At 36.6% G+C, this 12,298-nt stretch overlaps 1 protein-coding gene across 1 annotated transcript in view; it reads left to right on the top strand.

Moving 5' to 3' along the window:
* NXPH2 (neurexophilin 2) overlaps positions 1–12,298 on the top strand; it is a 43,743-nt gene that overhangs the window by 1,622 nt on the left and 29,823 nt on the right. The window lies entirely within an intron of this gene.

Here is a 12,298-nt window from a genome sequence, read left to right as displayed (position 1 = left end):
TAAAGGAAAAAAGCTTTATGACTAAGTATAGGATCCTGAATTAGAGAATAAATAAAAAAAAACTTTGGATGTTAAATATATGGCATAGTGTGTCAAAAGAAGAAAAAGCTTTGAAATATCCCCTTTTTCCTAAAGAAAAGCATTAAAAAGTTATATTGCAATTAAATCTTTTGCTTTAAAAAGAATCAGTGTCCCTTTTCAGGAAAATGTTGATTGCTTGTAAACAGCAGGATGCAAAGTTTTATTTTCATCCCAGCTATATGCAACCTGAAATGGTATGTGTATGAGAATTTGCGTTACTGTAGTCAATAATGGAATATGCAATAAACCTTGAAGGGATTAAATAGCCTTCTTAAGAGCTGATTCTAATATTACAGTAGGAGTTGATTGATTAGTTTTTTAAAAAGCTTATTTCAAATTCTAATCCTTTTCTAAGACTGTGCTGGTCTTGTAAGATTGTGGGTCTTTTTCTTTCTTTTGCTTTGGTGTTTTATCAGAGCAATGAAATGCAAAGCTGCAGCCTTGCGATAAGGCACATACTTTCTTTCACAGTGGTTTCCTTTAAAAAAAAAAAAAAACAATAAAACCTGGGCATATGCTTAGAATAGTTTCCAGCTAAACATCACATAGTGGTTAAGAATATGAATGGGAAATAGTGAAAGAAGCAGGAACATGCTTCACTGAAATTTCCCTGCAAAAAAATCCAGTAGATCCATTAGGGACTGATTAAAATTTCCAGTGGGCATTGGTTTTATTTCACATACGATTAAAGCAATAATATTTTACTGCTTTATATATTTTGCCTTGTATATGAATGGTACCTTGAAGGATCAAGACATTTAAAATAGAGAAAACTATCTTCAGATGGTAATATGTATAAACTATTGATTAGAACTAGTTCATTTTTATGTTGACGTAATTTGAATCTTACCGAGGAGCCCCCTTGAGCACTTTAATCAGTTCTCATTCAATTATATGTATGCATTAGGAATTAAGTTCAAATGAACTCTGTAGTAGATCTAGTCCCAAAGTAAATGAATGTAGGATTAGGTTGTTCTGTCCAAGTCTTCCATGCGTTAGCTGTAGTAATATTAGCTATCTTTGAATATAGTGAAAATATTGTATTGTCAGATAATAATAGTATTGCGTAGATTTTGACAACTATATTAAAAGAATGCACTGCTTTTTCAGACCTTTCAATGATTAAATGTCTTCCAAACATTGACAGTATTCAAACATATTGTGAAAGCTGGCAAATAGAAAAATAAAAAATAGCCTGCACATTACCTTAATGAAAGAAATGCTATTTAAATAGGAAACTGAAACTTATTTTATAAATATGATTAAGATTTCTATGAGTAATCTTCATTAAATACAGAATTAAAAATAGAATAGTTGAATGTAGTATTTTATGGTCTGTAGAACAAATCAAAATCCCATTTTAGTTTGTGCATTCTATTTAAGTTTGCAGTCCTGATTGCTGATTTAACATACCCTGATTTAAAAAAAAAAAAAAACTTAACAATGATTCAAGATACTTTTTTGCCTTGTAAACAAAGCAGTCTGTTTATTCTGGCAAGTAATTATTACATCTACACTATCCTTTGTTTAGCAAATGGCAGTGAAGTTTACACAGTCTATGTATTTTTATGAATGATTTTTACCACAATTAAATGGCAGTCTTGTGATGCCTTACTAAACATTAGCCCTGGTAGTAAATAGTTCTGAGGAAAACAGAGAAAACTTTTTTAAAAAATTACATCATATTATGTTGATGTGTCTAAAATACAGAGGGTATACTTAAAGTAGACAGTAAAACATATGCTACAAATTGCATGGAAAAATAAAATTGTAATCTTGCATTTTTCCTGTATGCTATGGATCACCACCAAAAAACTATTTTTTTCATATAAATTACCATTTGCTAATATAGTAGTCAATATATGTTTAAACAATAATACCATGTCCAGTCAATAGACACCTAGCTATCACCTAAATAGTGGCAGAAAGAGAAGCTTTGTCCAGAATTAATGTCTATCAATGTCTAATATTAATAGCCATTATGTTTTCTATTGTAACAAATTATTCAGTGTCATGTTAATAACTAATACACAGGAGCAAGAGAATTGAAGTCACTATCTACAGGAAAATGTCTTATAAAGGAAATTTTTATGACCCATTCCTCAAGGAAGAGCTGTTAAAATTGAATCACATGTTATCATTTTCTTAAGAAACATATTATTTTCCTAGTATCCCATTTTTCTACTTATTATATTTACAAATTTAAAAATATATAAGTGCTTATTTCAGGAAAATTAATATTACAAAATGAACTTTAAATAAGGTTTCTGTTTTTTAAAAATGGCAAGAACAACATATGGTATTTCTTGATTTTTCTGTTCAAAGTATATTTTGTTATAAAAAATGAATATCAACACAGTTACAATGAATGCAGTTCATTATACTGTAATGTAGGTCCACTAACACTTTTTAAATCATAAAGCTGTGAACAAGAAACTGATAAGTTCTTCATGCTGCTGATAAAGTCTATAAGATATAAATGTGATTTGGAAATAAGTATTACTTTTCTTTGTTTTAAGTCTTTTCTTGGGAAGGGAAGGAGGCTCTAAACATATTAACATAATAAATATGCTATTTACTGCTCTCATTTATATTGTATTGGATATTTTGTAATTAAAAACTATTTGTGTTTCAGTTTTGATTTAAAAGCAGAAAGGAATGGATGCCCAAGATTGGTTTAAAAAAATATCACTTTCTTGTAAATGTAGTCTAAGGGTGCTTTATTATTTAAGTATTTCTTATCTATACACAAATATATGCACACATTCATGCAAAAAACACCATTTTATAAATGGAAAATTAGATGTCTCACGTACAAAAGATTAGCCCAGTATTAAGAACATTTTAAAATAGAATATGAAGAATGTGTTACCTAAATATGGACAAAATATTTAATTGTGTTATTAAGCACTTCTGAGGTGTTAATATTCTAAAGATATTGTGAAGAATGAGAAGGAACTGGTATTTGAAATAAAATTTGACAATTAGTATATACGAGAATCCAAAAAGCAGTTTTCTGTTCCTAGTCATTTCTCTTAGTCTGTTGCTATTTCTTCTTGTTCTCTGACTACATACAGCTCTTCTATGTTGTAATAATCTGCAATTATCTTCCCCAGTTATCCCCAGATAGGAATGACACTATTAATGTTTCCATAGTGCTAATGGAATCTGGTATTTGTCTTGTATGAAAGAGCTAAAATATTTCAACAATGACAAACAGGATGCAAAAAAAAAAGAGGATTTCTAACATTCTTCCTTAGAAATCATAGAAAGAGGCTTTATCTCCCATTCTTTCAGTCGCAGGTTTAGTCAAATCCAATTGTGCCGATGCTAAGTGAACACTGCTGTCTAACATCTTCATTTGTAGGCCTGAATTCTCCTTACTGATTTAATGGCACTATGACAAATATGTAAATGTTTGTTAACCATACATCATTTACAATAAAAAGTCAACATTAGAAGAGAGAGAGAGAAAGTGTATCTTTTATTACTCTTGGTAGTATTAAAAAGAAATCCTGACTACTAAAAGGAAAAAAATAGTGCCATACAGAGAATCCTTGACAGAGATGATGGTAGGAGGGCAGCCTACAAACTAGAATAAAGTCAGAACTTGCATGAAAATATAATTTACAGTGTCATTAGCTATCTGGAGGGGTTCTCTAAGGTAGAAGAAGACTCTGATGAATCCTCCCCTTACTCACCAAATCAAGTCTTTCAGAAGAGAAATGATCAAACTGGTCTTTGCCAGCACCAGCAGCAATTACTGATCTGTAGCTGTAAATTATGGGTTAGTTAGGACCTGAAGCCCTTTTTCTTCTTGCAACAAGTCATGTCTGGAGATGTCAGACAGGCTACAATGCTTTTTTTAAAAAAAAAAAAATAAAAAATAAAACTCCAGAATTACTGTATATGGGAAATTGGGATTGAGGAAATTGGAAGATAAGCACACTTTTCCTACAATATATAACTGGCATCCTCGTGTAAACTGCTTTAGATATACTTCTGAAAAAGTGAAAAACTGCAAACTGGTTAAAGATGTGGAAGTGCCTATATGTGAGAAAGCATACAACCACAATCCCATATAAAACAAGCTAAACACTATTTTTCCATAGAATGTAAATATTGGCTCCAACTCCTTAACTACCACCCACAGTGCCCCTCTATGGCACATCAATGATTTCAGCTTGAAAGACAGGAAGACTATATGGAAAAGAGCAAAAAGAAAGAAATGAAAAAAAGAAAATCAGACTTGTGATGGTTTTTGTTTGTTTTTGGTGAAACTAAAAAAAGGGAAGGGTCTAACAGAGTTATATGAGGCAGCCTTGTCTTCACTGATGAAGACAAGCAGTCCTTAACTTATGACCACAATTGAGCCCAATATTTATGTTGCTAAGTGAGAAACTTGTTAGGTGAGTTTTACCCCATTTTACAACTTTTCTTACCATATTTGTTAAGTGAATCACTGCAATTGTTCAAATAGTAACACCATTGTTAAGTGAATCTGGCTTCCCCATTGACTTTGCTTGTCAGAAGGTCGCAAAAGGGGATCACATGACCCCGGGACACTGTAACCGTCATGAATGTGAGTCAGTTATCAAGCATCCAGATGTAAATGACATGACCATGGGGATGCTGCAGCGATCATAAGTGTGAACAAAAATCATAAGGCATTTTTTTCAATGCTTCGAACAGTCACTAAGTGAACAGTTGTAAGTCGAGGGCTACCTCTATACTGTATATAGGGAACTATAAGTTTAATTATGAATGGAAGTCTAAAATGCATGTCAGATTTTTGTGGTACTGTGTGAAACTAGAATTTTGTATAGTGATGATAGTTGCATGTTGAGCTCCAGTGAGTGATATAAAGAATTAGGGGCAAGCGGTGGGTTTTTTTTTAGGGGATAGGGATGTTGCAAGATTTTGTATGAATGCAATCCAGAAGGAAAACTGTGAGATAACAAGAATGGATGGGTAGAAATGAATTCAGAGAATACAGAAAAAGTCATTGATTATTTGATGACCCAAGAGTAAAGGAGAATGGTGATTGGTGATTATTTTAGGGAAAATGATCAAGCATAAGTCTTTCTTTTAATACCAATATAAAATAAATGGAGGTAAAAGCATGATTAAGTTATTTATGGTGAAAAACTGAGTTACTGTATTTAGAGCAGAATACAAGGGTGACCAGAAGTTTAGGAGAGGCAGGAAAGAAAAACAAATACTAAAAGAAACTCCAGAAGACTGAATGGAATTAAAAATAAGAAAGCTGAAAAGATCTGGGATGAAACTGAAGTGAGAAAGTGATGAAAGGACAATTTTAGAGATTTGTATGAGAATTTTAATAATACATCAAAAGTAGAACTGAAATTCTACAAATGTTAGTGCTAAAATAAAAAAAATAAAGTAATAAATGCTAGGGAATACTGAAAAATGGTAATGGTATGGATGGAGACAGTATAATTAGAGAAATGTTTTAAAATAGATGTAAATTTATGGGAAAGTATGTCATCTATTTGTTTATAACTCTTGAAGCTTTTTTGTATCCACTCAGACTCACTGTTGTTAGATGGGCAGCCATATGAATTAAGTCACAATAAATAAATAAATGTCTCTGTGTAGAGTACATCTCTGCATGACAGTTGGAAAAAATGCCATTACTGACCTCTTATATAAGGTGAAAAGTAATAAAAATGCAAAATGTGTATGGGGATTAGTTTATTAAATATGTTTGAGAGGTGTTTGGCATAATGCTGACAAATTGTACAAGAAATTATAGTGAACAGTATTTGGTAAATGTAGTGTGACATGTCAAGCAGGAGATATGTGGAGCTGAATTTTTGCTGGTCAGCAGATCATTGAATGAATAAGTGGGAAGCTGTTTTCTGTATGTTCATTTGTAGAAGTTTATAATAAAACATGCGATAAAATAAATAAGCTTGGAATATATAATATTTTTCGTGTAGTTGAACGTTAGTTGCTGAGTATGATAAGCAGGCTATGATGGAAATTGAGAATGCACAAAAATGGAATGCTTAGCAAAAGGTTCAGCACTCTGCAGTAAAAAATGTGGTATGCCCTATCATTGTTTATAGGTAGGCTTCGACTTATGAGCAACCATTAGAAATTACAATGATGCTGTAAAAATGGACTTACCACCTGTGATCAAAGTTACTTACGTTGCAGTGCCCTCATGGTCATGTGATTAAAACTGAGATGCTTGGCAGCCCACTTACATTTACAACAACGGATATACTCCAAATCCCCCTCTTGAAATCACTTGAATGAAACCAATTTTCTATCGCTAGAGCAGTGGTGGTGAACCTATGGCATGTGTGCCAGAGGCGGCACTCAGCCCTCTCTGTGGGCACGCAAGCATGCCGTCACCCCAGCCCCACCTCCCCTGTGGTCTCCTCACCAGGAGCTCCTCTGGATGAGTCGCCCCCGAGCGTGGCCCACGCGGAGCAGCGCAGCCAAGGACATGGCAGCTGAGCAGCGGGAACAAGACTGCCCTTGCATCCCGTTGCAGAGTTGATGCTGCGGGGCGTGGGCAGAGGGCAGCTGGGGGGGCAGGGGTGGGGCCGGTTTTGGGACACTCGGTCTCTAAAAGGTTCGCCATCATTGCACTAGAGCATTGCCTATTTATCAGGAGTTCCAGGAATTATTTTTGTTAACTAACAGCTTCCACAACCTGACAGTGAGGCCTTAGCCCAAAGACAACATAGTAAGATCCAATCAAGTCAAATTCTTTATTTGCTTACACAATAGAGTCTTGCCAGTCTATAGCTATAACCTTTAAACCTAACAGAGATACCCTGGGAGATGCTAGAATGTGGCTATTCTGAACCTCCTCCATCTAGTTCAAGCCTGTGCCTTCTCTTGTCTTGGCCTCCTCTTAGGAATGTGCTGCCTCTTTCTGAGAAACTGCAATGATATTGCCAACATCACCCCCTCCTCTTTTAGCTGCAGATTCCCTGACAATATTCCATCAATGCATCTGTCCTTTTCCATCTTCCACAAAAAGTTCCTGCTGAAAGACTTCTCCTACAGTCTTTTTTTTTATTCTTTTTTTTTTTTTAAAAAAAAAAACAAATTACTCCAAAGTATGTAGGAGTTCCCCTTTATGGATTATTGCCTTGTCGTGGCGAAGGGGCTTGCGTAACTCAATGAAGCTATAAGCTATGCCGTGCAGGGCCACCCAAGACGGACAGGTTATAGCAGAAAGTTCTGACAAAATGTGATCCACTGGAGAAGCAAACCACTCCAGTATCTTTGCCATGAAAACCCCATGGACAGTACTAAAAGGAAAAAAGGTATGACGCTGGAAGATGAGCCCCTCAGGTCGGAAGGTGTCCAATATGCTACTGGGGAAGAGCAGAGGGCTAGTACTAGTAGCGCCAGAAAGAATGAAGCGACTGGGCCAAAGCCGAAAGGACGCTCAGCTGTGGATATATCTGGTGGTGAAAGGAAAGTCCAATGCTGTAAAGATTTTTTCTCCATAGGAACCTGGAATGTAAGATCCATGAATCAAGGCAAGCTAGACGTAGTCAAAAAAGAGATGACAAGACTGAACATCGACATCTTAGGAATCAGCGAACTAAAATGGACAGGAATGGGTGAATTTAACTCAGATGACCATCAGGTATACTACTGTGGGCAAGAATCCCTCAGAAGAAATGGAGTAGCCTTCATAGTCAATAAAAGAATAGGAAAAGCAATACTGGGATACAATCCTCAAAATGACAGAATGATCTCTATTCGAATCCAAGGCAAACCATTCAATATCACAGTAGTCCAAATCTATGCCCCAACCACTGGTGCTGAAGAGGATGAAATTGACCGGTTCTATGAAGCCCTACAGTACCTTATAGAATTAACACCAAAAAATGATGTCCTTATCATCATGGGGGATTAGAATGCTAAGGTAGGAAGCCAAAAGATAACCGGAATAACAGGCAAGTTTGGCCTTGGAGTACAAAATGAAGCAGGGCACAGACTAATAGAATTTTGTCAAGAGAATACGATGGTCATAACAAACACTCTTTTCCAACAACCCAAGAGACGGCTTTACACATGGACATCACCAGATGGTCAACATAGAAATCAGATTGACTATGTGCTCTGCAGCCAAAGATGGAGAAGCTCTATACAGTCAGTAAAAACAAGACCAGGAGCTGACTGTGGCTCAGATCATGAGCTTCTCGTTGCAAAATTTAGGCTTAAATTGAAAAAAGTAGGGAAAAGCACTAGGCCACTCAGGTATGAACTAAATCATATTCCTGATGAATATACAGTAGAGGTGACAAATAGATTTAAGGAACTGGATCTGATAGACAGTGCGCCTGAAGAACTATGGATGGAAGCTCGCAACATTGTACAAGAGGTAGCAACTAAAACCATCCCAAAGAAAAAGAAATGCAAGAAAGAAAAATGGCTGTCTGAGGAAGTTTTGCAAATAGCTGAGGAAAGAAGGGAAGCGAAAGGCAAAGGAGAAAGAGAAAGATACACCCAATTGAATGCAGAATTCCAGAGAGTAGCTAAAAAAGATAAGAATGCCTTCTTAAATGAACAGTGCAAAGAAATAGAAGAAAACAACAGAATAAGGAGGACCAGAGATCTCTTCAAGAAAATTGGAGATATGAAGGGAACGTTTCATGCAAAGATGGGCATGATAAAGGACCAAAATGGCAGAGACCTAACAGAGGCAGAAGAGATTAAGAAGAGATGGCAAAACTACACAGAAGAACTATACAAGAATGAGCTTAACATCCCAGATAACCACAATGAGATGGTCATTGACCTCGAACCAGACATCCTAGAATGTGAAGTGAAATGGGCCTTAGAAAATCTGAGCAACAACAAAGCTAGTGGAGGTGACAGTATTCCAGCTGAGCTATTCAAAATCTTAAAAGACGATGCAGTAAAAGTGCTACACTCAATTTGCCAGCAAATTTGGAAAACTCAACAGTGGCCACAGGATTGGAAAAGGTCAGTTTACATTCCAATTCCAAAGAAAGGCAATGCCAAAGAATGTTCAAACTATCGCACCATTGCACTCATTTCACATGCTAGTAAAGTTATGCTTAAAATCCTACAAGCTAGACTCCAGCAGTATGTGGATCGAGAACTATCAGAAGTACAGGCAGGATTTCGAAGAGGCAGAGGAACTAGAGATCAAATTGCCAACATACGCTGGATCATGGAGAAAGCTAGGGAGTTCCAGAAAAACATCTACTTCTGCTTCATTGACTATGCAAAAGCCTTTGATTGTGTGGATCACAACAAATTGTGGCAAGTCCTTAAAGAGATGGGAGTACCAGACCATCTCATTTGTCTCTTGAGAAACCTATATGTGGGTCAAGAAGCAACAGTGAGAACCGAACACGGAACCACTGATTGGTTCAAAATTGGAAAAGGAGTCCGGCAAGGCTGTATACTGTCGCCCTGCCTATTTAACTTATATGCAGAGCACATCATGAGAAAGGCAGGGCTAGATGAATCAAAAGTTGGAATTAAGATTGCCGGGAGAAATATCAACAACCTAAGATATGCAGATGATACCACTCTAATGGCAGAAAGTGAAGAGGAGCTAAAGAGCCTCTTGATGCGGGTGAAGAAGGAGAGTGCAAAAGTTGGCTTGAAACTCAACATTAAGAAAACCAAAATCATGGCATCCGGCCCTCTCAATTCCTGGCAAATAGATGGGGAAGAAATGGAGGTAGTGACAGATTTTATTTTTCTGGGCTCCAAGATCACCTCAGATGGGGACTGCAGCCAAGAAATTAAAAGACGCTTGCTCCTGGGGAGGAAAGCTATGGCAAATCTAGACAGCATTCTAAAAAGCAGAGACATCACCCTGCCAACAAAAGTGCGTATAGTCCAGGCCATGGTTTTCCCAGTTGCAATGTATGGCTGTGAAAGTTGGACCATAAGAAAGGCTGAACGCAAAAGAATTGAGGCCTTTGAACTATGGTGCTGGAGAAGACTCCTGCGAGTCCCTTGGACTGCAAGGCGTTCAAACTGGTCAGTCCTAGAAGTGATCAACCCCGACTGCTCTTTAGAAGTCTAGATCCTGAAGTTGAAACTCAAATATTTTGGCCACCTAATGAGAAGGAAGGACTCACTGGAGAAGGGCCTAATGCTGGGAAAGATTGAAGGCAATAGAAGAAAGGGACGACAGAGAATGAGATGGCTGGATGGAGTCACTGAAGCAGTAGGTGTGAATTTAAATGGACTCCAGAAGATGGTAGAGGACAGGAAGACCTGGAGGAACGTTGTCCATGGGGTCGCGATGGGTCGGACACGACTTCGCAATTAACAACAACAACATGTAGGAGTTAAATACTGAAACCACAAAATATTTATCTTGCAAAACTTGGTATGGGGCCAGGTTACCTGTGGGATCATCCCTTTCTACCTATATCTACTCATCCTATTTTACAGAGGAGAGGCGTGTTCTGGGTCCCATCTATTAGGGATTGTCATTTGGCAGGTGCCAAGAAGAGTGCATTTTTTTGTCATGACACTGGCCCTCTGGAAAGCCTCATTCCTCCAACATGCCCAACCTTTCCATAAAGTCTTAAGACCTGGTTGTGTTATTGCAAGGGGGCCCAGGATGTGTGGCTGAGCTCATAACATGATAGTTAAACTGATAGGTTTTTTTTTTTAATCTTGGCTGTTATATATGTTATTATTTTGTTGCAAAGTTTTTATCTTGTTTTTTTATTTATTATTAGTCACCCAGAGTCATGCATTTGAGATAGCAAGTTGTAGAAATGAACGAACGAACGAACAAACAAACAAACGAATGAATGATACAATGGTATATCATAGATATTGTTGTTACCCATGCAAACAATAAATGGGAACTGTATTAATTCTATTCATAAATAATGGGTCCTGTGTATTGTACTTTTCTCTTAGCGTTCCCTCTAAATTCTTGTTATTTAAAGCAACCTTTGTTGCAGCAGATGGAAGTACTTTTTCCAATTTTGACATTCTGGTGCCTATTCAAGCAGAGGAGTCACACTTGACAGGGAAGGTTGCCTTCCTATAAAACAGAATGCAATTACTTTTAAGTATTTCAACATTCCAAAGTTGCCAGCTGTAAACTTCAAAAAGAGCCCTGTTCTGCAACCATAAACCAACTTACTCAATATATTTGATATACAATTTGGCAATTTCTGCTCCAGACTTTTTTTCTTTTAATATTGAACAATATAAAAGTTTTTATTTGCTAATGTTTGTGTGTTATATAATAAAGAAGTAAGGATCAAAACAAGAATGAGATATAGCTACTTTTTTATTCTATTTTCAAATTGGCTTTTAAAAAACTAAATTACTCTATCCTGCAATAAGAAAATACTCATTCAGTGAAAATATTGTGACCCATAAATGGACTGTTACTTAAAAACTAAATGTTTGGTATAGTGGTTAAGGCACTACACTAAAAACTGACTCAGCTGGGTGACCTTGTGCCAGTCACCTTCTCTCAGACTTACAAATAAGGCAATGGCAACCATTCCAAAAATCCTGCCCAAAAACAAAACAAAACAAAACAAAAACCCTGCAGGGATAGGCCCAGACAGTTGCCAGGAGTCAACACTTACTTAAAGGCATGCACACACAGACATCACACAAAAGCAGTCTTAGAGATAGTACATGTAATTGCTACTCTTTATGAGAAAGGTGTTGTGGAATTGTGTGGTTTATTTACTCCTATTAGAAGCTTAATTGGACTATATACTGTGTTTCCCCGAAAATAAGATCCAATTGGAAAGCTGTAGCGTGATTTTTCAGGATACTCATAATATAAACCCCACCCCCAAAATAAGCCCAAGTTAAGATCATCAGCCAGACGGACGCATTTATTACAGTGGTGGGATTCAAATATGTGAACAACCGGTTCACTATGTGGATGCCGCTTCCGGAAGTCCATTCTGAGCCTGGGCAACAAAAAATTACCTACCGGTTCTGCTAAACTGGTGCAAACTGGCTGAATCCCACTACTGACTTAGTACCATATTTCCCCGAAAATAAGACCTAACCGGAAAATAAGCCCTAATGCATCTTTTGGAGCAAAAATTAATATGACCCTGTCTTATATTCAGGGAAACATAGCAGTCCAGAACAAGACTAATAATAATAATTACAAAAATACTGATAATATGATAACATTGAAATTAATTTGAGTATTATAACACACTATATGTTGCATTGC

This window comes from Crotalus tigris, unplaced genomic scaffold (assembly GCF_016545835.1).
Source record: "Crotalus tigris isolate CLP2741 ecotype Arizona unplaced genomic scaffold, ASM1654583v1 scf7180000024179.210319, whole genome shotgun sequence".
Lineage (NCBI taxonomy): Eukaryota > Metazoa > Chordata > Lepidosauria > Squamata > Viperidae > Crotalus > Crotalus tigris.
Note: the sequence above shows the minus strand (reverse complement) of the source record. Positions and strands in the feature narration are given on the sequence as shown.